We start from the raw sequence: 27385 nt of genomic DNA on the forward strand, positions 1-27385 counted from the left end.
CCTTCTCCCCAGTGTTAGTAGTCTGAGCTCCCAGCACTATGGTTACTAGGTGCTGTGGAACTCGTTCCCCAGTGTCTGTGGAAGCTGCTGCGCTAGTGATGTCAGGGTTCCACCCAAACACACCTCACAACAGCAGGTGTAGCTCTGCAGGCCCTGGTTGTACACTGTCCAGCACCGGTCCATAAAGCCTCTCTGGGTCTGAGAGTCATCTCCTCTGCAGGTGTGTCCTTGTCAAGGAGCTGTGTGACCAGGTCAAGGGGATACACAAGGAAATAAGTAGGTTGTGCAGCACTTTGACAAAAAAGAAATATGATAATCTCAGAGATTTTTGCAGACATGGGAAATGCAGGTGGGCTCTGCACTGCATCTCACAAGTCAGAAGGCAGTTAGAGAGGAAAACTGGAAAGCAGTCACCATAGAACTCCTGTTCCTCCTGATGAGTTGACTTTAAAAACAGGTTTAGTGCCCTCCAGGCTGAGGAGAAGATGGGTAAGGTTTTGAGTGAAGCAGCTGAGTTCCCCAGATCTGAGCCACACAGGATCTCCTGGGTGAAGTGGTGAGCAGATGAAATGGGTAACTCCCTACTCCAGGGGAGAGAGGCACCCATATGCCACCCTGACTGGTTTTCCAGAGAAGTTTGTTGGCTGCCTTGGGCTCAGATCAAAGATTTCATGGAAAGGTTGTCAAGGCTTGTCAACAGATGTGGTTTGTTGGTCTTTCACATGGGCAATAATGATATCAAGGGTAAATTGCTAATCATGAAGCTTAATTTCAGAGCTCTGTGGATGTTTGTCGAGGATCTGGGTGCACAGAAGGTTTTCTCTTCAATATTGCCAGTCAGGGTAAATGGTGAGAGAACTGAATGGGACAAGAGGCAATGGGTAGAAACTGCAACACAGGAAGCTCCACCTGAACTGAGGAAGAGCTTTACTGTGCAGGTGACCAAGTACTGGCACAGGTTACCCAGAGAGGCTGTGGAGTCTCCCTTACTGGAGATATTCCAGAAAAATCTAGGCACAATCCTGTGCAGTATGTTACAGGATGACCCTGCTTGATTTGGGAGGTTGGACCAGGTAACCCATTGTGGTCCCATCCAACCTTGCCCATTCTGTGATTCTGAGAAGTGAAACATCTTGCAAAACTTCAGCTAATTTTTTTTTTCTGCATGCAAAATAACCCTGGGAAATAAGCCACCTTCACATTTTAGAGCCAATTCAGAACTAATTCATTATATTTATTTTTTAATTGCTCCCCTGTGACATCTAACACAAGTACTCCTTGTAATCCTTAAGACTTGTCTGGTGCTCTCTCAGCCAAATAGGAGAGTAGTATTTTTTTCCTGCTCCCCAGGTGATCATTTTCTGATGTGCTCTTGAATGAGAATATAAGTTCCTTGGGGTAGGAAATTATACTTTTGTTTTGAGCCTGCCTGTGATTAAAATAGCCATTGTTTTTTGTGTTACCTGGTAAGTTGGTCCTTTCTAATTAATAGGGCTGTCCCTGCAAGGAACTAGATCTGCTTTTCCTGGTATTCTGTCAAAATTTGTGATATTTCTGAACTCAAATTGCTAGAAGACCTTCTGTTCTTGCTTTTGCTCAGCTCATAATTTTGCTTCTTTTTGTTTCTTTATAGGTAAGTCTTTGGGCTTTCTAATCCTCCCCTGATTGTCTTTAAAGTAATGGTAAGTTATTTAATTTGAGCGCTTTTTGCAATAACATCACCAAGTAATTTGGATTGGCAACAAAACTGCTGTGTCATGTGCTTGCATGTGCTAAAATTGGGAGGGAAAGAGATGAGCAGACATGCACAGCTCGTTCTGAATCCTAGTAACTGTTAAACATCTTGATGCTGTTGAGCATAGCTGTGATAAATACCAGTATCTCACTGTAATTAGCATCCGTCAAGTTGTGCCCAAGTATCAGAACATCCTGTCACCCAAATGATATTGGCTACTGCTTCTATGGCTACCAGAGAAGGCAGCAAGCAATATGTGTGCTGGAGCTGAAGGAGTGGTTATTTGTCTGGGAGGGTTGTATTAATAAGATCCTGGCACGGCAGTGCTTTTTGTTACGGTTTTGGTAGAACGTATATGTTGCAAAACATGCAGAAACTGTTGTCGGGTGACAAGGAAAATGATATGTTCATATAGGATAGGATATTAGTGAAGTCACAGGGATTTTTTATTTGTCAGAAGCTTAATATGTTCCATATGGCAGCTGTCCTTTTCTGTGACAACTGAGTTCTGCTGAAGGTCTGATAAGTCGGAGTAAAATTACAAGACCAACATTCAGTCTGGACTGGATGGCAAGTGTGCACCATGCTCAGGTCAGCCTCCTGACCCCAAATGGGTGATGGAAGGCAGGGCACAGGTATTTCAGCTGCTGTTGAGATATGTGGTATGAGATGGGTAAGCAGGCTTTTTCTTTAGAAGAAACTTTTGGTCCATGTCTTGATCCTTGTTCAGACTTAAATAACCAATGTGGGGTGTTTTCAGAAATTCTTGCTGTTTTTGGGATAAAATTCCTGTTTTACAAGTAAACCTCATAGACTGCCTCTCAATGCCTGCCCTATGTGATAAAATGTACAAATGCAATATGCCTAAAATGTTAGCAATATACTCAGATTAACCAAAAAGTTAAATTTGAAGAATTAGCAGTTTACTGTTCACATCAACAGCTCTGCTGGAGATTGTCCTTTACCAATGATTTCACTTGCATCAGTTGAAGTGTCTGGTTTCTGATTAGATATTCAAATTACTAACTTGCCTCTAAAGATTGGTTACCTGGCATGTTGGCAGTGATGAAATGTTTGTAATCCAGGCATGCCCTGACAACATGAGTATGGCCTGAAAATAATTTTTGATTTTTCACTGCCTTATTGCAATAAAAAAACCTTTTACTCAGGTAGATATCTCATTAAGTGTTTGAAGAGACTAGGTAGGAATGTGGATTACTCAGATCCTGTACACAAATATGTTGTGGTTTGGGTTTTTCATAAATGTGTAATTCATGTTCGGTTTGGTGCTGAAGTCAAGAACAAATCTTTCTTTTTTAAATTTGTATCTTTCCACATTGTTACATGGTCCATGGTCCTCATGTCTAGAGAAAGGAGTAGATAAAACTGAGCAAAGTTTGCCATCTATCTTAGAATTTCAAGCCTCATTAGAATCAAAAGGTTAGAGACACAGTTTCCAGTATGGCATAGGACAAAACTATGCTGTGTAAAAGTGAAGGGAGTGAGTCAGAGTTCCTAAAATGGCACTGAAGACTAGGGACACAGCTCCTTAAAAGTACTGCAGCTGCTCATGAGCTTGTCTCCTGAAAATCAAAGGACTCAGGGATTTGAGCTCTTTTTTTGAAAATGGATCTTGTTTTTTTTTTTTTTGAAAGCTACTTTTGAAAACATACCCAACACATTTAAAATAGGTCATTCTGGACATATTGAACAGACATAGAAAAAAGAGTTGTGGTTGTTCTGATGTTCAGGGTACTGTGGTTTGTTAGTATTTGTACATAACCATAAATCAAGGGAAAAGCTTTGAGACACTGGTAAAGAGTAACTTTTACACTTAAGTGTCTGGTATAGTTTCTAATACAACACAGGATACATGGAAACCTCTGAATTATCTGATTCAGCTTTTGTTAAATATTCCTTCCTAGATTTGCAGTGTGATTGGGGTAGCTTTCCCCTAATAGTGAAGTTGGTGATCCCTGTCTAATTTCACTTTTCTGAAGTTTTAAAAGCCCCTCTTTAATTTCCAGTCTCAGTGTGTTCATGGCCAGTTAACATCCATATGTTCTTATGTCAACATGATCTCTTAGTTTAAAGAGCTCTTTTTCCTCCCTGGTGCTTAACCATCTGATGAATTTATAGTTTCTAATTGCATACCCCTCCACTCTCTTGCTACCTTTTTTCCCTCTGACTTCCTGTGTGCTCACAGAGGGAACAGGGAAGGGACTCCAGGAGATTAGCTGAGCCAACACTGTCTTGACAAGTCTGAGGCAGCCATGATGCAGCTGAACAAATCTTCACCTCAGCCTGCTGTATCAAGTTTATATAGGAGAACTGGGTGATAAAAACTGCAACTCTGTGCTGCTACAACAGTGCTAAAGTGGCCAGATGGATGTCAACCTAGCAATATGAGGGCTCCCAAATCTGCACAGTGACATCTGATGGCATATTTAGTGCTGGTGCTCAGATGGACTTTGCTGCAATGTTTCTTGAACACAGCTGCTAGTCTGTGAGTTTTCTTTATTAATGAATCACAAAGAGGCACTGGGACTGGATGTATAGTTATAAGTGATTGCTCTGCAAATGTATTTTTTCCACTTTGGCTTCTAAATTACCTGCTTAGTATTTTAGGGTTTGCAAGTTGATGAAACGGTTGTGCCTAAGGGCCATTTGAGCTTCTGGAAATCTCCCCCATAAAGAAGTTCTCTGTAAACCTTTTAGGGGTGAGTTTTGTTTGGGGGGTTCTGTAGATGTCTGTCCAGAGCCCTTTAGTCACTTTATGACCGTATGTTGGCATCTGATGCAAAGATGGATTCCAAAAAATATGCAAAGCCTTGGTACCTGCTTGTGCCTTTAAAAAGCTCATGAATCTTGAGCATCCGTGCTTTGGTTTATTTTGTATCTTTGAATGAAGCTTTCTAAACAGGTGTTATTCAAGGCCTGAGTTGTATCTATGAGTAGTATATGAGTTTCACTGAATTTCATGTGTCTTGGGCACTGTCACACTTCTGGAAATATCACTGAGTTTTGCATAGAAGCTTTTATTTCTAAGGCTCAAGGCAACCATTTCCTGACCATCAACAAATGGTTCCTGTAATAAATTTGTTCATTGCTTTATTTGCAATAAAAAATTTACAGATTTTACTAATTTTTTTTTTTTTAAATTCCGTCTTTATTTCCTTCTTAAGTTTACATATGATAATGGTATTCAAACATAGCACTAGTATCCATCCATTCTGTTTCTTATACTCTTTTCTGTCAAAGTTGTGTGAACCTATAGAAAAGTGATTGAACATGCAGAAAAATTAATTTCAGCACAGAGACTCAGGAAAAAAAAATACCTATGCTCTTTCTGAAAGTTTATGGAGTGATACAGTCCTAGACAAAAGTGTCATGGTGTGAGATAGTAATCAAAAATCTGCTCAGCTGGATGAATTACACCTTGGAGTTTTCCTTATGGGAGACCATGGGATTGCATACTGGATAATTTCCCTAAGGGTGGAAGTAAAGATGTATATTAGGTGTTTGGGTATCAGGGTATTTCTGGGGTGAGTTGCTGGATATCCCTGGTCCTTCGCTACTGGATCATCCCTGCTGCTGGTAAGCGTGGATCAGGCAGTCGGTGCTCAGTGTATCATATAAATTTACTGAGATTAATCTGCAGAGTCTTTTGCCAAGCACTGAGTGCCTGCTAAGCTGTTTCCTGCAGAAGCCAGGTGGGCACTTGGCAAGAGCTGTGCATTAACAGCGGGAAGTGCCAGTTCAGATTGGATCACGTGCAACCCACCAACCACCCCAGCCCGACAGAGCTGCCGCTGCTGCTGTCTGTATAGAGATGTTCCTCCACCACCACAGGGGCCCAGGGACTCAGAGACATCTTGCTGCCACTTGAGGACACAGACTCTGGTGTTTTGGCAGCTACACACAGTTGTGAGTAAGAAAACGCAGGCAGTGTCAGAGGTGGCTGAGGGTTCATCCTGGGGCTAATGTTTTGCCCGAAAAGTAAGGAATAGGATTTTGTTGACATTTCGACATCTTCCACTTGGAGTACAGGAAGGTGAACTTGCATGTATTTGGGATGACACCATTACATGCATGGAATTAGGATATGTTTTCACATTTCTCTCCAACTTACACCCTGCAGTTCAAGTTGTGCATTGTCTTTAATTAGATTCTCAGCTTCACATTGCTAAACTCTTACCTGAGTGTGCCTTGGAGGATGTACTAAACTGACTTGCAATCAAGGTAAATTTCAGAATCATGGAAAGTTTGGCCCACAGCTCCAAACATGGCACTAGCTGCACATAAAAGCTCTGTTCAGGATGGATCTCTGTCTCTTCCCAGTAAGACACCAAGGGCATAGCAAGTTATACTAAGGCTTTCAGTGGCTGCTATTCCTTAGTACCTGGAATCAGCCAAGTAATGCTGTAGCTGTGGGTTGGAGGGCTCCTGCACAGGCCACATATCAGAGAAAAAGAGGCACATCTATCATTTTATGATGTGCCTCATTCTTGTTTTGTGTCATTCCTGCTTTCTCCTCTTGCCTGTTTTTTGCTTTCTCTTTCATAGCTCTAATGTCTGTTTGTTAAAATAATCATTCTTTCTCTGCGTGAGCTTCTGTCATTAGATGAAAGGTCATGGATATAATATGAATCTGAAATGATAAACACAGTGCAAAATGGATTGAAATATACACAGCAAAGGGTTACCAATTAAAAAACACTTTGCCAAGCTTGCACCGAACAGACAGCCATGCAGCCTCTGATTTCTCTTTGCTTATAATTAGCTGCCATTGAAATTTAATTACTTTCAGGATTGAAAGAAGTGAAAATTAAAATTAAAAAAAAGAACTAATCTTTTTACTGTAAAGCTTTATGTGTAACACCCTTTCCATGGACACAGAAGTCCAATTCAGGTTCTTCATATCTGGAAATTAGAGATGGAAAAGGGATATGTGAATAAATCTGTTACCTTGGATGTGTTCTGGGGCTACTTTGAAAGCTCTGCCTCTGAAGTCTATATTCCAAAGGGACAGAGATATTCCCTTCTAGCTTGAGGTTCCTGATGTGCCAGTATGATGTGAAGGATAGGTACCACAGAAAGCCAGAAGCTCTGCTCCTTGTTCAAGATCTCCTCACATCCCATTCCAGCAGACCATTCCCATGTGGTTCAGAGACCCTTCATTCAGGAACTTCCGCCATCTGTCCCGAGTGCCTTAAATGATGGTGGTCTTAATGACTTCTCTATTCCTATCCATCTAGCTGAATTTGAAAACTGGTTATTTGGGACTAGGTTTACTGAATTAAATATTTTCACCTTTTTTAGCTTGTTCATGAGAGAGATGTGAGTTGCTACAGTGCAAGAGTGATACATCTTCATGTAAGGGTTTCCCACAACCATGCATTTTGCTGGGATTTCTACAACAGAGCACACATCAGTTACAAGTGTATTGTTTTGGGCTATTGGATGTTCTAATATACAAGTGAAAATATTGTTAACTCATCTAAAATTCAATCCTCTTGTGCTGTAAGAATATGGATAAGCTATAATTCCCATGGGGGGTGGGGGAAACGATCAAAGAACTAAAGGCTGGGGTTTCTAGTGCTGGTTGTTATTGATACCCCCATTTTTAGAGCCCCACACTTGAAAGTTGAGAAAGCAATGTTTCCTCTGGGTAGTTCTGGCTGTGCTTCCTATGGATAAAGCTTTCAGTTTGTTTTCAAGTTGGGTATCTGGAAAAGCACACGTGTTTTCAAGACTTGAATCAGTCTCCAGCAAGGGACTGTGTGCATCTCCTCTGAGATGAGCGGCAAGAATCTTGGAGAGAGAGAGAGAAATGAGTAGTGGGAGAAATGTCTTCTTTACACAGGCGGTAAATTAAACTTCCAGTGCAAAGGAGGCAGGCATAAGTCTCTCATTCCTCATATTCACCCAAGATCCATGAATCAAGCAAATAGATATTTTCATCTGTCACATGATTATTAATTATATCAGTAGACTATCCTCCACTGCAGGTGAAGTCTTTGTATATTTAAGAGAACATGACAGGTTGTGTTAATTCCAGGCAAAAACCATGTTCCCACTCCTTCAGCATGAGCAATAACCTTCAAAATGCAAACGAGTTTTCTGCTTCAAAAAGCACAAGATCTTAATGGTGATTGTTCAGATAAAGGGAAGCCCTTGAATCTAACTGATACATGGAGGACCGTTTCTATAGCATTACATTTAGGATTTCCTTTTTCCTTTTGGCACCATAGTATGGAAATTCTTATAGCAAAGAAGAGTTGAGTCAGATTTTTTAAGTAGGAAATGGGGAAATTCTTTAATAGGATAGAGAAGCAATAGAGGAAACCTTAGGAAAAATGCAATAAGCTTGTTATATAAGTGAATGCCACAACTGTTGGGAACTGTTACCACCGCTCAAAGCTGCAACCTAGACCTACAATGCAGACTTGTGGGAGGTACTTGTTTAGTGAGAGAGATACAGGTAATGGGTTGAGGGAAGCTGTTGCTCCATAGGAGAAATAGACACCGGTATCACTTGTTGTGATATTTCTGTCTGGGGAAAGAAGCAATGCTTGTAGTCCTGGTGACTAGCTACTGTTTTTTTTTTTCTTGGCATGGCTTTGCAGGAGAAGAATGCACAAGTATCCATCCTCTGACCTCTGCTGCCAGTGTTATTAACTACTGATGGACAAAAGTGTAGTGGCACACAGGTTCATTCTTCCTGGCTACTGCTCTGGCACTACTTCTACAAAGTTTTGGATGGGTTCATTAGACCTCCTTGTAGGCTGCTTCCAGCTTTTTTTCTACACAGAGAGCTAAGTGAGATATCCTTAATTCTTCGCAACAATAGGAAAAAGGGTGGCCTGCCATTTGAGGAGCCAGGCTCCCTTTGAGCCAGAGAAGCATGGGCATTCCTATGCCAGATGAGTAGGGCTCTTGGGGAAGGTGGCTGGGGGAAGCTCTTGGAGGGCCAGGAGGGAAGTACAGCAATTTCATTTCACTTGGAGTCACCATGGCAGCAAATTACTTCTCCTTCCTTCCTCCACCTTGTTTAAAAAGAAAATGGAGAGTAACAATGGCAAGCACGGCCTTCAGCTAGAGTGAGCAGTAGAAACTCATTTACAGCTGAAAAATATATAGAAAAGAAGTCAGGAAACCATTGAACGATTTGTAAAAGGAGCATGGTTTTCTTGTTTGCTGCTCCATTCACTGTCTTCTCTGTTAATCTCTGAGAAGAGAGACAGGCCATTTTCTCAGCCAAGAACAATTTACCTGTGTGCTGGCACACAGTTAAGAGCAATTTAGAAAACAACAAAAAAAATCACATTCCAAATTAGCATTTAGCTGGTGACATTAAGGGAATTCTTTCTTTTCTCCTTTTCCCTCCCATTCAGAAGTTAAAAAGTAGGATCCTTCTTGCTCCCTGAATGGATCAGAGGAGCATACTACATACAGAGATGGGGTGTGAGATGCCCTGAAGGAATGAAGAAGCTGATCCCTGCAAGGCTTTTATGGGTGCTTAGTCCCATGGATTTGGAACGTGTTGCTAGCACAGGGAATCTGGCCCTCTGGGTATTTTGGCAGGCCAGCTATCCTAGTATGGGCACTCCTGTGGGGAGATGCAGCTGCACGTGTGAAGAGTATGGGGTGTGTTTGAACTCACTTCTGACATCTTGATACTCATGCATTTCCATTTGGGTGCAGGCATTACTCTGAAATACTGAAACCCCCACATACTGGAGATTTTGCACCAGTTCTGATACTGTAACTCTGATGTTGCAGCATCTTTTCACATTGTTGTAGTATAGGTACTACAAAGAAATTAGTGCCACTATGTCACTCTATTGGGAACGGCAAGAAGAACGACACAGACTCTCTTGTGGAGTCGAACTGGAGAATTTCTCTCTGTTTATTGCTTCAGGTCTTTTTTATAGACCAACATGTGAAGGTACAGAAAAGAAAACTCTTATTGGTTAGTAAACTAACACATCACCATCATTGGTCAGTGGGGTTCACTACCTCTTGACCTTCTTTTGCAAGAAAATAAGGAACAGACAAAAACAGCACCTGCAAGGCTGTTTTCTGTCTCTGAGGATTGTTTTAATTCCTCCTTATGATTTCCCAGGCCGCTTTCTCAGGCAAGACTGAGAAAGTTATGTGGCCTGCTATTCCACAGGCACTATGCTGCCTGTTTCAGAGTTAGCATCCATACCACTAAGGCTAGGCCTTATACTTCTTAAGCCGTGAGTTTTTGCCAGCAGGATTGTTAGTTGTTTTAGGGAGAAGGAGGATTATAACAAGAACTGCTCCTCAATATGAAGCAACAGTCTTGGATCAGTGGGTGAGAAAGCTGTTCCTCCCCTCCCATCCACCTTGGTATCCCCATAAGTAAAGCAGTGGCCAAGGAATCATGTGAGCACATAATTTCCAGCTGCTGATGCATTCACCTTTCCTCTGGCCTCTCTTCAGCCATTCCATAAAGGGTGTATGGCTGCAAGGAGATAACAGATTCTCCTGATTCTGCAAATTGCTTTTTAAAATCATGACACTGTCAGGAGGTAGAAAACTCATCTCCTAAATCTCACAACCTTACAGGGAGCAGAAGCTACACGGGAGACTCCCAATCCAATGACAAAGCACCTCTTTGAAGCTCTGCCTGGGACACGATTGGGCCTGCTGCCAGCTCCAGCATCCATTTGGCTTATGTGGCCATGATCTGACACGTGTCCCAGCCTCTGCAGAGAAGTTTGATGTGATGGTCTCAGGAGTTAAAAGCTGGCTGCCTTGAAAGAATGGTATGGTCTTTGCCACCAGCACTTTCTTGATTTACTGAACAGGAAAAAACATCTTCCCAGCATATCAACATCTAGTAGGAATGCTAAGAACAAGTCAGGATAACAGGAAAAAGTCAAGCTGTTTAGATGGAATGGAGTTATGGTGGAATGGTCTCTTCCTGGGGCAGGGACAGTTTCACCTCCAACCAAGGTGGTGCTTGTGTAAAAGTGTTAGGAACTAGGAATGAGAGTCATCCTAAAGCTATCCAGCTGTACTCGCCACAACACCAGGGACCAGGAAAGCAGGCCAGCTGGTTCTCTCTCTTTTCTTAAAGTCCTGAAGGGCTTGTTGGCATGTGGGTGGCAGCACTCTTTCCCTGTCCTGGAAGTGGATTTGACTTCTCGTTTTTTTGCTTGTGCAGATCTGGCATCAGCACTCAGGCAACCTTGTATTTGATAGAAATGACAGGCCAGTGTCACAGCTCATACCCTGGAGAACAGAGAAAGATTTTAGGAAATCCAAAAAGACCAGTTGGTGTGTAAAGGTGTGGAGAGAGTGTTGGGAAGAGTGAAGGTGAGACAGGATGGTTTACAAATAGAAAACTTGATGGAAGAGAGAGGGTTATTTTCAGTACCTAGCACAGAATGGGTCAGCATGTTATCAGCTGGGAGAAGATGTAATTTTCAAGGAATCCCTGCCTCATTCCTTGCCTGTGTGATGCAGAGAGGTGGCAGCAGTGGTTCCCACTCAGAAGATCTATCTAGAGGCAGTGTCCTTGGCTTACCCTTATCTGTTCACATGGATGCAACCCAGCAGCATTTTTGCTGAGGTGGATGTTGTGGACCAGGTTAAAATGCCTTGTGTATGGCCAGCTGAACCACCCCAGTCTCATACATGCCTTCCCTGCTCCTTAGTGGCCCTGTTGACCTGGATTATTAGGAAGAAAACATATTCTTCACCTTTTCATTTGCTGCAGGATAAAGCCCTCCTATATCTGCCTGTATTCATCTTCCAGCCCCCACCTTCCTGCAGAACATCACTTTAAACATGAATGGCTCTAGAAGTAATCCTCCTGCTAGTTGTGTATAGTGCATATTCCCTCTCATCCTACTCCTTCCTTCTCTGTTAGACAGTACCTATCCCCACTTCCCCAGAGCAGTCCACCCCATCATCTATTCTGCTGCTGTACATGCCATCTCTCCTTTTTTTTAAATTTAATTTAATAAAATGAGTGCGTGGGTTGATTTGCATATTCATGGATCACTTGATTAATAATTGATGAGAGGGCCTGGGGCAGGTGGTTGAGAATAAAAAACATTTAGCAGAGAGTGGAGTGAAAGGAACAGATCCCTTGCCTGGCACATGTCCACAGGGGGAAGAACTGCTGGGGGCTGGCAGAGAGGGAAGGGGAGAAGCAGAGGCAGAGTAGACGTAGAGCTGAATGTCACCAGTGGAATGTAATTTTGTCAATTTAAATAATTAATCATGTCCTCAGAATCTGTGACATTTCAGTCCCAGGGGCTTTCTCCTTTGCCAGAAGAGCAGGAGCAGGGAGGTTGCTCTCCTTGGGATGGGGGATGAGGACAGGGCAGAGGTTGTGGGGATTCATTTGATGGGCTAATATCTTTAGTAGTGAAAATCTTGAGAATTTAGAGGAAGCTGCTGTTTGGTACCTTAAATCCAGGACTCATTCACAGACCCTGCTGCAGTGCTGTGGGTCTCTGATATGACCAGTGGGACTGTGCTGTGGTGAAGTGTGAGATGGCATATTGGTTAGACTGGATGCTATTGTCCTGCAGAGAGTGGAGTCTGAAAACTCCTCTTCCCTGCCTGCATCTGTGCTCAGCACTCAGAGCCAGCTTCTCTAGCTCCTGTATATATGATTTATGGGTGAAGAGATAGGGAGAAGTTCTATATCATAATCTGGGGGGAGCAAAAGTGCTTTAAAGGCATTTTAATGACAAGGTGCAGCTGTTGTTTTCAGATGCTGCAAGACCTGATTTCTAGGACCTTCCTGGCAGGAGGGATCAGCCATGTGGAAGGAGAGGTACAAAAGAAAACTAGCGGCACGACTGCTTCCTGGGATCTCATCTGATGAAGCAGGAATGTTGGCTTCCCATTTTGCCTCCCCAAATCCCTACCCTTCTGTCCCTCAAAGACTTTGCAGTGTTGACACGCCAAATGTAAATACTGCCAGGCTTAGGCTTAATGAACCTCCAGGGTTTAAGGGCAAGAGAGTAAAGTATGGCTTCAGTGATCTGAATATGTACATCCATCCTGAATACAGATGTCCTGTACTGTTCATTTCAGGATTTGTTGCTCCTTTTCTACTAAATGTGCTGCATTTTGCATGACTCGGGGAGCAAACTTTCAGTTTGCTCCCTAGAAATTGTCATCAGTGGCATGAAGAATTACTGGGAGTGATGAATATATTAGTGCCAGCACAGCAGAGGTAGAGAGACCTGGCTAAGCTGGGAGCATTGGCAGAAGCTCTAGTGTTGCTTGCAGTTGTGAAATTAATGGTTTTAGTTCTCAGCTTTGTTACTTAAGCTGCAAAAGCCACTGGGACTGGCCACCCCCAAGCCAGTAGCTTTTTTCTCATTGTCTGCACAAGCAGAGCAAGCTCAGTCATCTCCAAGGCTGGGGCTACTCTGAATCTATTTAGCAAAAGAGCCCTAGTATCTGGAGGGATTCTTGCCCTGGGACTCATCCACTCTCCATTCCTACTGCTGGTGACAGCACACAGGATCAGCTGGGGAAATTTGGATCCATAACAGATTTTTCATCTTCCAGTAGGGGCTTTGATGGTATATTTATGAATAATCTTTACAGCTGAAAATGAAAGCAGCCTTTAACAATAGCCCAAGGGAGGCACTGACCATTCACTTCTGTTTAAATTCAGCTATCTTTTAATAGCTGAATTTTAAATAGTAAGGCAATACATCGTGGAACTGAGATTAATAGTTAGGTAGTTATTATTCACTTATTTTATAGAATTTATTGATACAACTCTTCTTATACTATCACACTGCTTCCAGCTGGAGAAAGCTCCAGTTCTTTGCACTCTCTGTACTCTCATGCTGCCTGTCCCAGCGTTTGCAGCGAAGAGAGATGGGATCTAGACATTTAAAATCAAATTATCTTCCATCTGAGGTGCTGCCTCGCTTCCTCACATGCAGGTAGTCTTTTCTACTGGGACACACATTTGAGGGCACTGTTTTCTTGAGGGCATCATCTTGAAGGCTTGCCTGTGTATGTGGCATGGGGATGTGGGGTCAGAATTTTCACTGGTACAGGAGGTGTACTGGGAAAGCAAAGCATCATTTCATGAGCTGGCATTGCAAAGATTTCCCTGACCAATCACCTTGGCATGCTGCATTTTTGGAAATGTACCAGGAAAAGCTTCAAAGATGTGAATAGTCTTTTGCTTGCTTTGGCCTGTCTATTCAGGGCAAAGAAAAGAAGATGAAGTTTCAATAACTTGGAAAAATTCTGGTATCCTACAGCTCTGCCTTATCATTTCTGGACTTTATACAGACTTGGGGGATTTTACACCTTCAAACACTTCTTGAAAATCCTTCAAGAACATGTTGTAGGGCTGGTTTAAATCAGCATGGAAAATACAGAAGATTCTCTAGACTTTGCAACCAGATATTTTGAGCTAGAAAAAAAAACCCAAAAACCAAAAAACATATGTAATGCCTGTAGTGGGATACTTGTGTATCTTTTCCACATCTGAGGTAGAATGCCTCTAATAGCAAGTACCAATTTAGTAACAGCCCTTCGGAAACTTTTTTGCTTAATACCAGAGATATAGGATGGAAGGTGCTGGGTTCAATTTATTCAGAATTTTAGATCACTCTTTATTTTAGCGGTATTTTCACACATTATTCTACTGAGACACCATTATTCCAGAGAATTGACTGTGAGAGCAGATAGAAAATAAAGATATGAGTGTAACCAGACAGTTTCACTCTGTATTTCTGTGTACCTGCACATGCTGGTGGTAATTTTAAAGTAAATGTCTGTATCTAAACTTAAATGGAAGACATGGTAAGCACTGGACATGAATTCTGCAAGTATGTTTTTCTCAGCAGAATATTTCATACTTGCTTTTTCAAGTGCTTGAAATCTGCCCCTGGACACAGGGCTGGGCACATCTCTTACTTTTAGTAGATCAATTTTCTCCCTTTGCAGACAGTAGTTCAGTCTTCCTCAGTCTCCCCAGTACTTTGGCCCCTATCATCACTGTGTCTAATCACAACTGTTGAGATGATTATCTGCATATGTCCCTGGTGGAAAGGCAGTGTTACTCTTCCCATTTCACAGAAGGGGAGAGAGATGCCACGCATCTATGTGACTAATGCAAGGTCCCAAGGGAATTAGTTAACAGCAGTGTCTAGAGAAAACTGCAGGAAGCGCGAGTTTGGTAGTGCATGCTGCCTTACCGAGTGGCTGATTTTATAACATGAATCCTACTCCCTGGGATCTCATCTGAGATTCATCAGTTCGTTTTCCACTTGCAATCTGGTGATAAACACCAGCCTCTGCCAGCCTAGTGATTTAACATAAGTGCATCTCTGCAAAGTCGCTGATTTGATTGACTGGAGACTGTCCACATCTGGGTAATTGTAGTCAGAGTCAACTTTCCCCCCCAATTTCCTTGATTTTTATTGACATTTGAGACTTTGGCCCATGGCTGCAGGGAGGAAAACCTTTATTCAGAATTCAGGTCTCTAGACAAGTTTCTGCAAAGTCTGAAGGTGGAGATGGTGTCTTGTAGTTCAGGGCTGTTTCATGGCTAATCTCTTTGCTGTGTAGTTAACCTCAACAGTGGTTTTGGGCATATTGTACCTATCTTACAGCTGTCCTGCTGGTAACGTGCACAATTAATATGACACCTGGGAATGTAATACATGCTTCATGTCAGTGAATTCAATTCATTTAGCCATTTTCTTCCCTGGATATATCTTGGATAAGGTCAGTGAATTTGCACTGAAATTTCATTTGTCTGTGCACATACTGCTGCATTATCACAAGATCCCAATTAACAATGTCAGGCACATTTGTCTCCTTTTCTTCTCATAGGAGAAGAAAACGCACAATAAGCTGAACTTTCACAATGCTGTTCAGCACACAGGCCTTGGCACAACCTAGGGAATACCCTTCTATTCCTAAAAATAATAGCTCTAAAGTCTTCGCCCAACTGTTAACTAAAATTTGTATAGCATGGTGGATAAATCATCTGCTTAGTACATCTGAAACATTATGTTCCAATCCTGTTAAAATTGTAGTTATTCAATATTTCAATTAACTCTTCTGCTGATATGATTATATATAAATTAAATCTTGTTAATATTTCCAAAGCCACGATAGAGGAATATATTTGATCAGATATTTCTTTTCATGTGCATGAAAGGCCTGCTAGGGAAGAGAGCTTCAGAACTGTAAAGAGATCTGCTATCTCTAAACAGAAATTACTTTAAGGAAAGGGTTGGCTGTGGGAGATGCTTAGAAGCATCTCACTCTGTTGTGTGATTCCATTTCTTTCCACTGTGCAAGCACTGTTGGACCTCTGCAGAGGCAAAATGGTAAGAAAAGACAATCTCAAAAAAGTGGTGATACAGCAGGTTGTACTTCTCCTTTTTAGCTAAGTCCTGTAATGATATTCCTGTGTAGCAAAAGGATTTCATTGGTGTTGGGAGCATTTTCCCTCACAGACACATTTAGAACCTTAAATTTCAGCTTTCAGTAAATGCAGGTTACCCAGTCACCAGGCTTTCCAAGGTCTAAATGAGGCAATTCAACTTTCATAGTGCAGAGCTGAATTCTGCCTCTGCGTTCTGCTGGAGGACACTCTTCCCTTCCAGCCCTTCTCCTGTGCTGTTAAGAGAGTTTCTGCATCTCTTTGAGTCAAGTGGGTCCCATTTCCATATTTTGAAAACAGACTTTCTGCAAAGTGGGGAATCAAGCTTTGCTGTGAGCAACATAGGACAGAACTGTGGTGGATTCAGCCGCTGCCTTCTCCCTGTGTGTAAGCCTGTGCAGCCTTCTAGGACTGGGAAAGCTGGTCTTAATTCTTTGTTTCGTTCAACCATGCAAACAGCAGCTCGCTTGTGTTTATCTGGGTTGCTTTAATCTCTTGCTCTTTTCCTTTCCTTACTTTGCTTGCTGCCTGTGTGCAGTGATTTGGATCCACTCCACAAATCCTGTATGAAAACACCAGCTTCCTCTTATTTTGTTTTCCTCGCTGTCTTCCCCTCATGCCACAGTCCCTTTCAGCCAGCCAAGGGACCTCAGGGGGCAGAGTGAGCCTCTGTAATGGATGGGCTGGAACCCCCGAGGTGCAGGAGGTGGCAGACGAGAGGCCACTGTGGTGGCACTAAGCACTAGTCCCTGCCTTGCCTGCTACAGGGCAAGTGGTGGTGGAGAGCTGACATCTCTTGTGTTTGGGGTGGGCAAGGGGGCAGGCAGTGCCCCCCTGACAGGCAAAGGCATTTGCTGCATGACCTGATGTTTGTTTTCAGCATTTGGAAACAGGCATGCACTTTGCAGTGCTGCTGCTGAGTGAAGAAAAACACTTTTTTAAATCAAATCCTTTAGGATTTGATAGGTCTTTCCCCTTTGATTTTCCTAGCTTTCTCTTCTGCCTTGTGAAAATTTCCTTCCTCTCCTCTCTCCTTTCCCTTCTCTTTGCTCTTTCTTTATCTTATGCTCTTCCCCTTCTTTTTCCTCCCTTCTCATTTATTGTTTTGATGAGGAAAGAGTAGGATTTCCCCTTTCAGATCAGATCTCTCTGGCCCAGCTATCCCTCACAGCAATGCATGGTGCAGCCCACCCTGTGTGTGTCAAAGGAGAATGTGTGCATATGCTCAACTGTAACAACACCACACAAGAACAGGAAAAGCAATTCTTTGCTTCCCTTTCCAGGCCCTGATGCCCTGAATTCCCCTTCACATCTGTCCAGCATAACATTCAGTGTTGTTATTTCTCATAAAATTGCCCAGTCCCAGTATCTGAGCTGACAGCTTCCTGCGGATATGGATCCCACAGGTTCTCCATCACAATGGGAGGGGACAATTGATTTTTTTCTCCAAATCAGCTGCTTCCTAATTTAGTCACCTCTTGGTCCCCTCAAGTTTGATGCCTGCTCTGCTGTTGGTCATAGCTTGCCCTATGTCATGCATTTCTGTGCATCAGTACAGTTATGCCTTTTCAGAAGAGCTGCTTTCACAAAATTCTCACCTTCCTTGTGTTCTTTCCCGGCTCAGCACCCTGTGCATTCAGTGCCATAGACATCTATCCTAGCACAGGCCCTGAATTTGCTGTCTGTTTTTGTGAGTTCTGCCCCAAATTTCCAGTGTGATCTTTTCATGCCTTGTTTTCCTGTCCATAGAGTAGGGAGTTATGTTTTATTCTTTTTCTACTCCCTGGCAGCTTTGCCCATCTACACCACTCGTGTTTCAGACAGTCTGTACCTGACCACATGTAGGGAAGTGCAACAGGAAGCTCTTACTAGGAGACTCTGGGGTACTAACAGAAAAGGAAAAAAAAAAACCAAAACAACATTTTGTTCCCCATACTTCAGCAGTAATAAAAGTTCCACCCTGAGGTTTTTTAAACAATAACAACAACAACAAAAAAATCAGCATCCAGGTTGATATCCAGGATGTGGATCATCGGAAGATATGTTGTGTATTTTAAAGTGGATTGCCTACTTCAGTGCCAAGGAGAGCCACCTTCACTACAGAGCATCAACTATCAGCCATGCTCCTCTCCGAAGGTTCACTGAACCTGACTTCTTTTGTCTATTTTTTTGTGACTTGATGAAAGAGAGCTCTTTATTAAACCATGATTTGCAATGACTAGTCGATAGCATTGTGCCCATAATGGGTGGGTTGTTTTGGGATTTTTTATACTTTCTCTTCCTGTGATTCCTGACAAAATGATAATATTGATGATGCAAGCTTTAGAAAAATGTTTTTAAGAGGGAGTGTCTTGCTAAGGTTACCCGTTTTCAGGTGGGACTGTTTAGATTTCAGCCAAATCAAGCATATATGGATATGGCTCTGAACTCTTGCTAAACCTGATATAAACCACTGAAATTGGAGGCTTTGTAATAGATGACTATTTTTAGGTGCTACATTGGTGAACCTAGTAGTATAAACACAAGTTATTTTTTCAGAAACTCAATTCTCTGCTTTTATGCCCCACCCTTTATTGCTGAATTATCCCTTTAATTTGTCCCCATCTTGGATCCTGAATTGTCCCTGGAAGAATAGGATGGTGCTCAGCACCATTGGCTCCAGCCCATCATGTTTTAAAGCATAGCTGTGTTTTAAGTTCACCCTTGCTGCTTCCATCTTGCCCAGCCATTCTTCCTCTGAGCAAATTCATGCTGGAGATGGAGTTGCAAAGTCCCGCTCATGCATTGGGATTCTGAGCACTGAATGGATGTGTGAGGGTAGGATCCTTCATCAAGTGGCCCCAGAAACCATCGGTCAGGCATTTAGGCTGAGTCTCTAAGGTTGATCATTTAGGTGCTTAACAACAAGGAGTTAAGTTTCTATTCAATTTAAGTATTGTCTTGCACAAGAGCCAAGTGACACACTAGATTCATGCATGACAGATATGTTCCTCCTGCTCTAGGATCATGACCTCCATCTGGGTTACTGAGTCATATTTTGAGGTGACCGTGGCATTTTCTGGAAATTGAAATTCCTTTAGCACATAAAAGTAAATGTTGGCCTTTCTGGGGCTGAGGAAAGCCTTCTGAATGTAAACAGCTTCAGCGGTTAATATTGCTGAATATATAGCACCAGGCAATGCATAGTTCATGAAAATTTCATTGAGAAGGTATGAATTTTTCTTTCTTCAATATGAAATTCATAACCAAAAAAAAAAATAGAGACATTGGATCCAAGAGCCAAATTTAGCCTTCAATGGAACAATGAAAATAAATAAAGCTTCATAGCATTTTTATTCTGTTGTCTAAATGAAGCAGATTATTGAGGTGTGAAGTTATAGATGCAAACAAAACTGAGTGTTAAAAATAGACAAGCTTAGATCAGAGACCTGTGATAATGACTATGTCATGTGTCTGGGATAAGAATCTGGAATGGCATGCATAAAGGGGAACCCCAGACTGGGATATCATGGGATGCTATGGGGTGGAGGGAAGTGTTGGGCGAGCTCTGTTGTATATGTAGGTTTTTTATGAAAAACTGTAAGAATTTTAAGCACAAAAATTTGAGTGATAAACATTTTCTAACACTTACATGGGAACTGCCAAAAAATAAAGAAAATATAAATTTTTGCGATTTTGAAACTATGATTTTTCTTACAATTGTTGAAACATGCAGCAACAGACAATAACCACGGGGGTGTGATACCATGTGGGAACAATGTGTCTCAAAGATTACCATTATCTCATTTTACTACTTTGGCTCAAAGCATTTGAAGATGGGCCTTGTGGGGAGGGTAGTGGGGAGACCTGTGTGCTTGGGTCTTGATTTTAAAGGAAAATTTATGTTATGAAGTGCCTCAGGGGTGGAACAAACCTTGTCCATGGTCCTTTCTTGTGGGGTATTTGGGATATGTCATCAGCTCCAGAATGAGGTGGCAAGAACTGGTGAACCAGGCTATCCTATTGGCTCTGTTAGAATCTGGTATCAGTTTATTTAAAATATTGCAGCCTTTCTTTTACAGGGAGTATTGGGGTGGAAGAGAGAAGTTACATGACTCAGGAAGTTATCTGAATTAAAAACAAGAGCAAAAATGAAAGCAAGCTGCAGTCATTAAAAATGAATTTCCAGGAAGGCTGGGAAAGGGAGATTAAAAAATATTACGATTTCTGTCACGACCGTGCTTAAGCTGGGCCATTAAAGATGCTATTGTCTGGCCCAGCTGTTTTAGAACAATTAACTGTTTGACAACAGGCAGAAGGATAAGTTGGCTACTGCCCCCCTTCTCCAAGACCTTGTACAAAGGCACAGGCGTGTCTGCGTGTGCCTCAGCACTCCCTCCCAACTCAGCCCATGTGAAAAAAATCCAGACCTTCTTCATTGAGAGATGCAAAGGAGCCTGAAATATCACCCCTGAAGAAGCACATGCTGTAAGGAGCCTAGTGTGTCTGTCTTGATTTCTTTTTTTCCCCCCTCCTCTGTGGGAGTTTTGTGCCACACAAGTCTGGCAAGATCAGAATGTGAGTTTGCCGCATGGCTGTATGTGTTTTAACACCTACCTCCGCAACCATGCAGCAGCTTCTTGGAATTCCTCCCGCTCTGCTCTTTCTCTGTGTGAATTAGGCTGGTGTTCTGAGCTGAGGAAATCCAAGGGGACGTTCTCCTGGAGATAAGAGAAAGTGACACATTTTGGGAATTTTTTTTTTCTGTCCCCAATGCTGTTTTCTGGTCATGCTCTCTATATATAATTCTAGTCGTTACCTGTCCAGCTTCAGTTCCCAAGGATGGTCAAGAGGCTTCCTAGAAACAAAATGTAGTTGCAGATGTTTTAAAATATAAGTCAGTTTTGCATAGAGTCTAAATATGCAGAGCCCCTGGGACTGGTTGCTTGGACCTTACTCCAGGAAAGTCACTTTGCGTATCTAGAAGATAGAGGAATTTTTTAGGGCTTCTTCTTCCCCATTCGCTTCCAGATCAACAATTTATCTTGGCATCTGGAAGCCAAACTTCCTTCTTTGTAAATCACATACACAAAATGGAAGACACAACAAAATGGTCATAGTTGAAAAAACAGTGCATCTTTTAGCTTTGCTAAAATGTATTGAATGGTCATGTTAATCTGCTGAGCAGACAGGATGGATGCAGAGAAGAACAAACTTTGAGAGAAGATATTCTACATCTTTTACACTTTTCAGAGAAGACTTCTGTGGCTGAACTTCTCTATGTAATTTCAGTCAACTAAGTTGGAGAATAACTGTAATCTATTTCTTAAGGTAAACAAGAAGTTCACGCTATAGTTTTTGTTTTCTACCTGAGATTACTTCAATAACAGGCCCAGGCCTGCAAATGTTCAATCTCGTGTATTGTGTGCTGATTTCAGAGTCCAGGCTCATTCTGGGAGGAAACACTGCAATTTTCCCTGAAGGTTTTCTCTTTGCTATCCTCATTCTGGTCTGTCAGACAGATGATCTCTTTTCTCTTCCACAGACTGTGTTTGTTAGGAAAGGGACCTGCCCACTCCCTCTTTTCCTCTGCTCCCTTCCCCTAGCAAACTCCCCCAGATAAAACAGGGGAGCACACATTATTTAGACCTGTGTTCCTGCCCATGTTCCTTGGCAGGGTTTACATTATGTCCAGGATGCTCTGCTTCATCTCTTCATTGTTACTGGATCATTTCTGAATGTTTTTGCACGTGCATAATGTATGTGACGGTTTCAGAATCTTCCACGGTCCGAAGTCTGTTATGAATAATAAAGCTACATTTCAGAGTGGGTCTTGCCAAGGGGTCAGTAGCCATGCTGCCTGTTTGGTCACTTGTACCACTGTTTTATGCTGTGGTTGCCTGGCAGCTAGGAGGGGAATTTCTCCTTTGACAAAGCTTGTGTTAAATCAATCTCCCTGCTAACAACTGACAGTATAGAGCCTCTGACACATGGCTCTGCTCCTAATTCCACTTACTAGAAAGCAGTAGTGATACACAGTAGCCAGCCAACTCATTACTGACTGTAACTATTGCAGCAGATGATTGTTGTTCCTTCCCTTTCACTTTGGATTTCTCTGCTGCTGTTTGCTGTCCCCTTTCCTATCAACTCAGATGACCTGACTGCAACAAAATCCCGTCCTGTTAATGTCTAATGAGCAGTTATAATGGCTATGGAGATGCAGCAGCACATCCAGGCTAGACATTGACAGGCAGTAAATAAACATCATGCTTTGTGCTTCTGTCAGAGTGCTCCTAGTGCTGTAGTCTTTGCTTTCTGTAGCTGCTGGCAAGTGTATCATGTTAGTCCTGTCTCTTGGCTCACGCACAGGAGGGAGGAGAAGGCCACCTTGGCCGTACAGTGGGAAAGTATAGAACCTGCAATCCCTTTGTCTTGTGGGGCAACAGGAGCGTGATGTGACTTTGCAATGTTTGTAGGGTGGGGTTTTCTGCACATGGAACTTGTTTAAGCATCTCTTTCTTCTTGCCTTTGAAAGGTTTGCACTTGTCTCCTTGAGTTCATTTAAAATGTGCTTCCCTGTCCGATGTGTAGAACGCAATAAACATTCCACGTCTTGTCCCCCAGCATGACTGATCAGCATTGGCTCAGGAACATGGTGTTAGAAATCTTGATTGCAAAACAGGAAATGTGTTCAAGAGCAGGGAGAGATTTATAACTTTTTCAGTTCTTTAAAAGCATCTCTCCATTAGGATAAAGTTTCTTCCTTACACCCCTTTTCTGGAGTGTTATAAGCAAGGCATGTGGACAGTGCAGGGAGATTTTTTGAGATAAGAGCACAAAATCTACTGCAGATGATTGATAATGAAGGGCTGCTTCAGAGATGCAACATCAGCTAAGAGCAGAAGAGCATGATTTTCTCCCACAGGCAAATCTGGGAGGTTGCCATATGCCCCTGTTACTGCACATTCCCAGCAGAGTGCTGCCTCAATTGGGAAGCCTCAGTGAAACCTCAGGGCAGTCGGCCCTGAGATTTGCAGGCAGTCCTTTTACAACCTCTAAACTACCTGCTATGTCTGATAAAATCCTCTGCAAAGTTAAAAAGTGGTATTGGGAGGAGATGACTCATTTTTGTAATACAGATGGATGAGTTTTCAAATATGTATGTTTACTCCTTGCCCTACTTGTGAACATCTGTGGGCACAGCTCTTCATCCACCTGCACAAACATTTATGGTGCGTGGTCCCCTCTGACCTGTGCAGGGGCACGCTTCGTTTCCTTTTCTCTCAGCTGTTCAGGGAAACACCTCCACGTAAGCCAGGATACATCACTCAAGCAGCTGGAACAGCTGCCAGGTCTGTAGCACCCTCACCTGGTCCAAGTGCCTATCTCCATTAATGCCCATTCCTTCCTCTAATAGACAACTTTGTGGGGATAGAGCTGTCCAAAACAGTTGGGCTCCATCTTGAAGGTCTTTTCCAACCTTAACAACCCGATGAAAAGCAGCCCAGCCCCAGCCCTGAGTGTCATGTCAGCTGTGAACCTGAAGCAGCACTTCCACTTGCTTGAGATATGGAGCATCCAGCAGTTAGCTCCCTGGCTCTCTGCACATCTGGGGCTTCAGAGGTTTTTTGGATCAACTGATGCTTTGGTAAAAATGCCATGATTCAAAGCAAATGGGCTTCTGGGCCTCCTCTCAAAGATGTCCCATAAAACAGGCTTCTCAAAATCCAGCAAAGCCAGATCCTTGCAGTTTGTGTGCCTTGGTAAAGATCTGTGTGATCTTGCATTGAAGGTGTAGAGCTGCTGAGTCACCCAAACCCCCTGAACCTTTTTGTGCATATTTAATTATCTAATATAGCCATATGTATAGATATAGCAGCGTCTCTGTGTTTCCATTCTCTCTCTTCCCTGGCAGCAGATATTTTTCCAAATGGCACCTTTCAATATTTCCCTCCCATTCCCTGCTTCACTTTTGACCCACTGCATCCCTTGCATTTTCAGACACCTTCCTGAGTAAAATTTGCTGCACCAGACCTTTCAGTGATTTGCGTAGGAACAGCCTTGAGCCTGTGTCTCAACTTACATGCCTAGATTTCTTTGCTGAAGGGGAACTCAAGCTTTCAGAAAGGAAAGTTTTCTCCTCTAATGCTCTCTCCTGTATGGAATCCCCAGGTTATGCCTTTATCTTTGCCACTTATGCACATAACAGGAGGATGTACATAGCTTGCAATATATATTTTGAGAGGCTTGAGTGTTTCAAGCTGCTAGTGACTCTGAAAACAGCTTTATTTAAATACTGCATGCAAGCTGGTGTTTCAAAATAAGAGAATAATTAAGATGAGGGGAAAGAAAGGGAGGGAGACTATCAAATATTCATGTACCTCAAAGAAAATACAATCATCTTTGGTGTCCTGTGACAACAGAATATTCAGGGAGCAAAATGTGCCATGGCAGTTCAGTGAACTTTTCTGTGCACGTGTTCCTCTCTGAGAGCTTGGTCTGGCAACTGTGATGGCATTTGGGAACAGGCAGATGATTGCAGGGAAAAACGGAAAAAGGGCAGGAAAGCAGAAAAATGTCAGCAAGAGTGCTACGTTACCTTCCTAAGCACAGTTTGGAGAGGGCTTGCACTCTTTGTGCATCATTTTTTGGGGAGGGGAAAAAGGGAGAATTTTTTTTGAGAAGATGAACCATTTTCATTTCTGATTTTCCAGTGAGTTTTGTTTTGGAAAATTTCTGTAATTAAAAAGAAAGACATTTGTAAGGAAAAGGCTTTTTTTTTCTTTTTTTCCATATAGGTCAAGTAAAACGTTTCAGCCAATCTGAAAAGAGTGTTTTCTAAAATAAAACAAACAAGCAAGCAAAAATTAAATGATAGGTCTTGAGTCTTCCCGGAAAGAAAGATTTTCAATTTATCATTTTGACCAGCAGACAGAAAAATTGTGCCTAGCACTGAAGAAAAGGTGTGTCAGAGGCAGATGAGAAGGAAGAAAAATGTGGTTGCGATTGACAGAAGGGCTGAAGCCGGTGCTAGGCAGACACAGAGAGAAGGAGGGGAGAGGCTTGTCTCCCTGGCAGAGCTGCTGGGGTGCTGAATGAGAGCTGTCCCTGCAGGGGAAAATGGGCTGGAGAGCGCTGCCAGCCCTGGGAGCGGTGTGCAGGGAGGGGCAGTAGCTGGGGCTCGGCTCACGGCTCCGCTTGGAACATCCCTGCTCTGCTGTGCTCTCCGCAGCCAGCGGCATCGCTGAGGGCATCCGTGCCCGCCAGGGCTGGAGCAGGAGCTACAGCAATAATTGGTTGGCTGCAGCCATCTCCATGCCCACTGATCTGTGGGGAGCAGAGCCATCCAAGAGGCACAGCCAGATGGTGAGCTCTAATGTGCCCATATTTATAGATGTCTTCATTAGGTGACATCCACATGAGAGTTGAACGATCTGTGCCTTTTGGGGCATGTCTGGGATCAGCATGGCATGATGACGAAGGTGGCTTTGATTCAAGGGAGCGAGGCACAGGTGTGGGGATGCAGCACTCTGTACCATGCCATTTGAGGAGACATGTAAGGTCAAAGCAGAAAAAATAGTAAGAAGAAGGGGAAAAGAAAAAGGATGGAGGTGAAGCTAAATTAAACAAATTGTAAATGTCTCTCTGTGTCCAATACTACTTTTAGTCCATTTTGTGTCATCCCATCCTGCTTGCAGGTCCCCTGTGCTGTGTGAGTTTGTGCTAGACTCATGCTCACCGTCCTGTCCTGCTCTTGCTGCATCTCCTTGGAACCAAAGCCTGGTGCTGCCTCTGGCCACTTGTTAGCATGTCTCACTGCTAGCCCATGCATGAACACATGCATGAACACATGTGTGCATGTGAAAGCCTTTGTGCCACCGACTCCAGGATATCTGATTTATGTAAGGAACCTGGCTAGTGGAAGTGCTGTGGAGATATTCTGTTTAGGGGGACAGGGCTGAGAACAAGAGTCTTGTGCTTGGACTCCATCCTTGCCTGTATTTCCACACCTACTGTGACTCCTGCTGCAGCTCCTTCCATGCTCTTTCACCTCCACTTGTGTGTCATAGTCACACTGCAAAATCCTCTAGTCCTTCTTCCTGGAAGAAGTATGTGAGAGATGGCAATTTTAGCCTCCAAATTGTTGTTCTGATTATTGCCAAGACCATCTTTCTCTAGCGTAGTGTTTCCTGGGGTTAAGTGTTGTTATTATTATTGCAGGAGAAATAGGAAGCATTCTCTCCTTTTATCAACTGTTTCTATGTCAGTGTCAGATACTTTTCCAACACAGGTGAATTTCCAGAACATTGTCATGTATGTTAGAGCAAAGCACATGGAGGCTTTTGAACCTCATATTCTATAGACAGATGTCCAAAAAAAGGACAACTGTGTAGACAAAGTTTCTCCAAAGGGCTGTAAGGGCAAACTCAGGTGAATGACATGTTTTGGATAATAATGCTCGTGTCAAAAAGCCCCAGAAAAGAGCACTTAAGGAATAGGTGAAAGGGCTGCTAGCCAGGGTTTCAGGAGGCCTGGTCTGATGGTGCTTTGGCAGTGCTGGGTAGGTTAGATGGGCATTTCAGGAGCCAGCAAGCACTGCAGAGTTCATCTGCATCTGACAGCCTCAGTAAAGAATTGCCTTTCAACTGATTAGATGTCTTGGACCACATTTCATTTCCAAAAGACGTATTACATGCCTATGGAGCTTTTGCACTTATATTAAGTCTAGTTTATATTAGCAGTCCTTGAAAGCTGTTTCCAAGAACAGGTAGATCTATCACAGGGCAACTGCAGAGGCAGATTTTGGCTCTGATCATAGAATGACTTGGGCTGGAAGGAACTTTAAAGATCATCTCATTCCAAACCACCTGCCATGGGCAGCGATGCCACCCCCACTAGATCAGTTTGCTCAGTGCTAGGTTTTGCCCTGACCTTGTGAGGGTCTGACAGCACGGTGTGGTTTCTGTGTACCTGTGTTACTGTCCTCTTGTTTGCCTTGGGTGGCAGCCAAAGTAGAAGTGTACTGCAATTCTGTGAGTGTGATGGCTCATCTGGAATGGAGGTGCACAACTTTTTGTGCTGGAAGTATCCAACAGTCTGACATGAGTCCTGGTCTGCTGTATGACTGTGCTGCAGTCCTGGGAGAGGTGCCTGTGTAGTACAGTCATAGCTGGCTTGCAATACCTATCAGCTTTACTCAGACACTGAAGGTTGTGGTAGGGAGAAAGCTCTTTACTGAAATAGCT

The 27385-nt window shown here is 42.9% G+C and overlaps 1 protein-coding gene and 1 long non-coding RNA gene across 4 annotated transcripts in view; both read left to right on the forward strand.

The window, feature by feature from the left end:
• LSAMP (limbic system associated membrane protein) overlaps positions 1-27385 on the forward strand; it is a 977049-nt gene that overhangs the window by 313623 nt on the left and 636041 nt on the right. The gene's annotated exons all lie outside the window — the stretch shown is intronic.
• On the forward strand, positions 127-4880 carry LOC147654349 (uncharacterized). 2 transcript variants are annotated; one of them, XR_015284980.1, is made up of 3 exons: positions 127-276; positions 1634-1682; positions 2193-4880. It is a non-coding gene; the product is annotated as an uncharacterized LOC147654349 (long non-coding RNA). The 2 variants fall into 2 exon arrangements; XR_015284981.1 differs by having other exon boundaries at positions 149-276; positions 2218-4880.

Source organism: Cyanistes caeruleus, chromosome 3, assembly GCF_971803275.1.
Source record: "Cyanistes caeruleus chromosome 3, bCyaCae1.hap1.1, whole genome shotgun sequence".
Taxonomy (NCBI): domain Eukaryota; kingdom Metazoa; phylum Chordata; class Aves; order Passeriformes; family Paridae; genus Cyanistes; species Cyanistes caeruleus.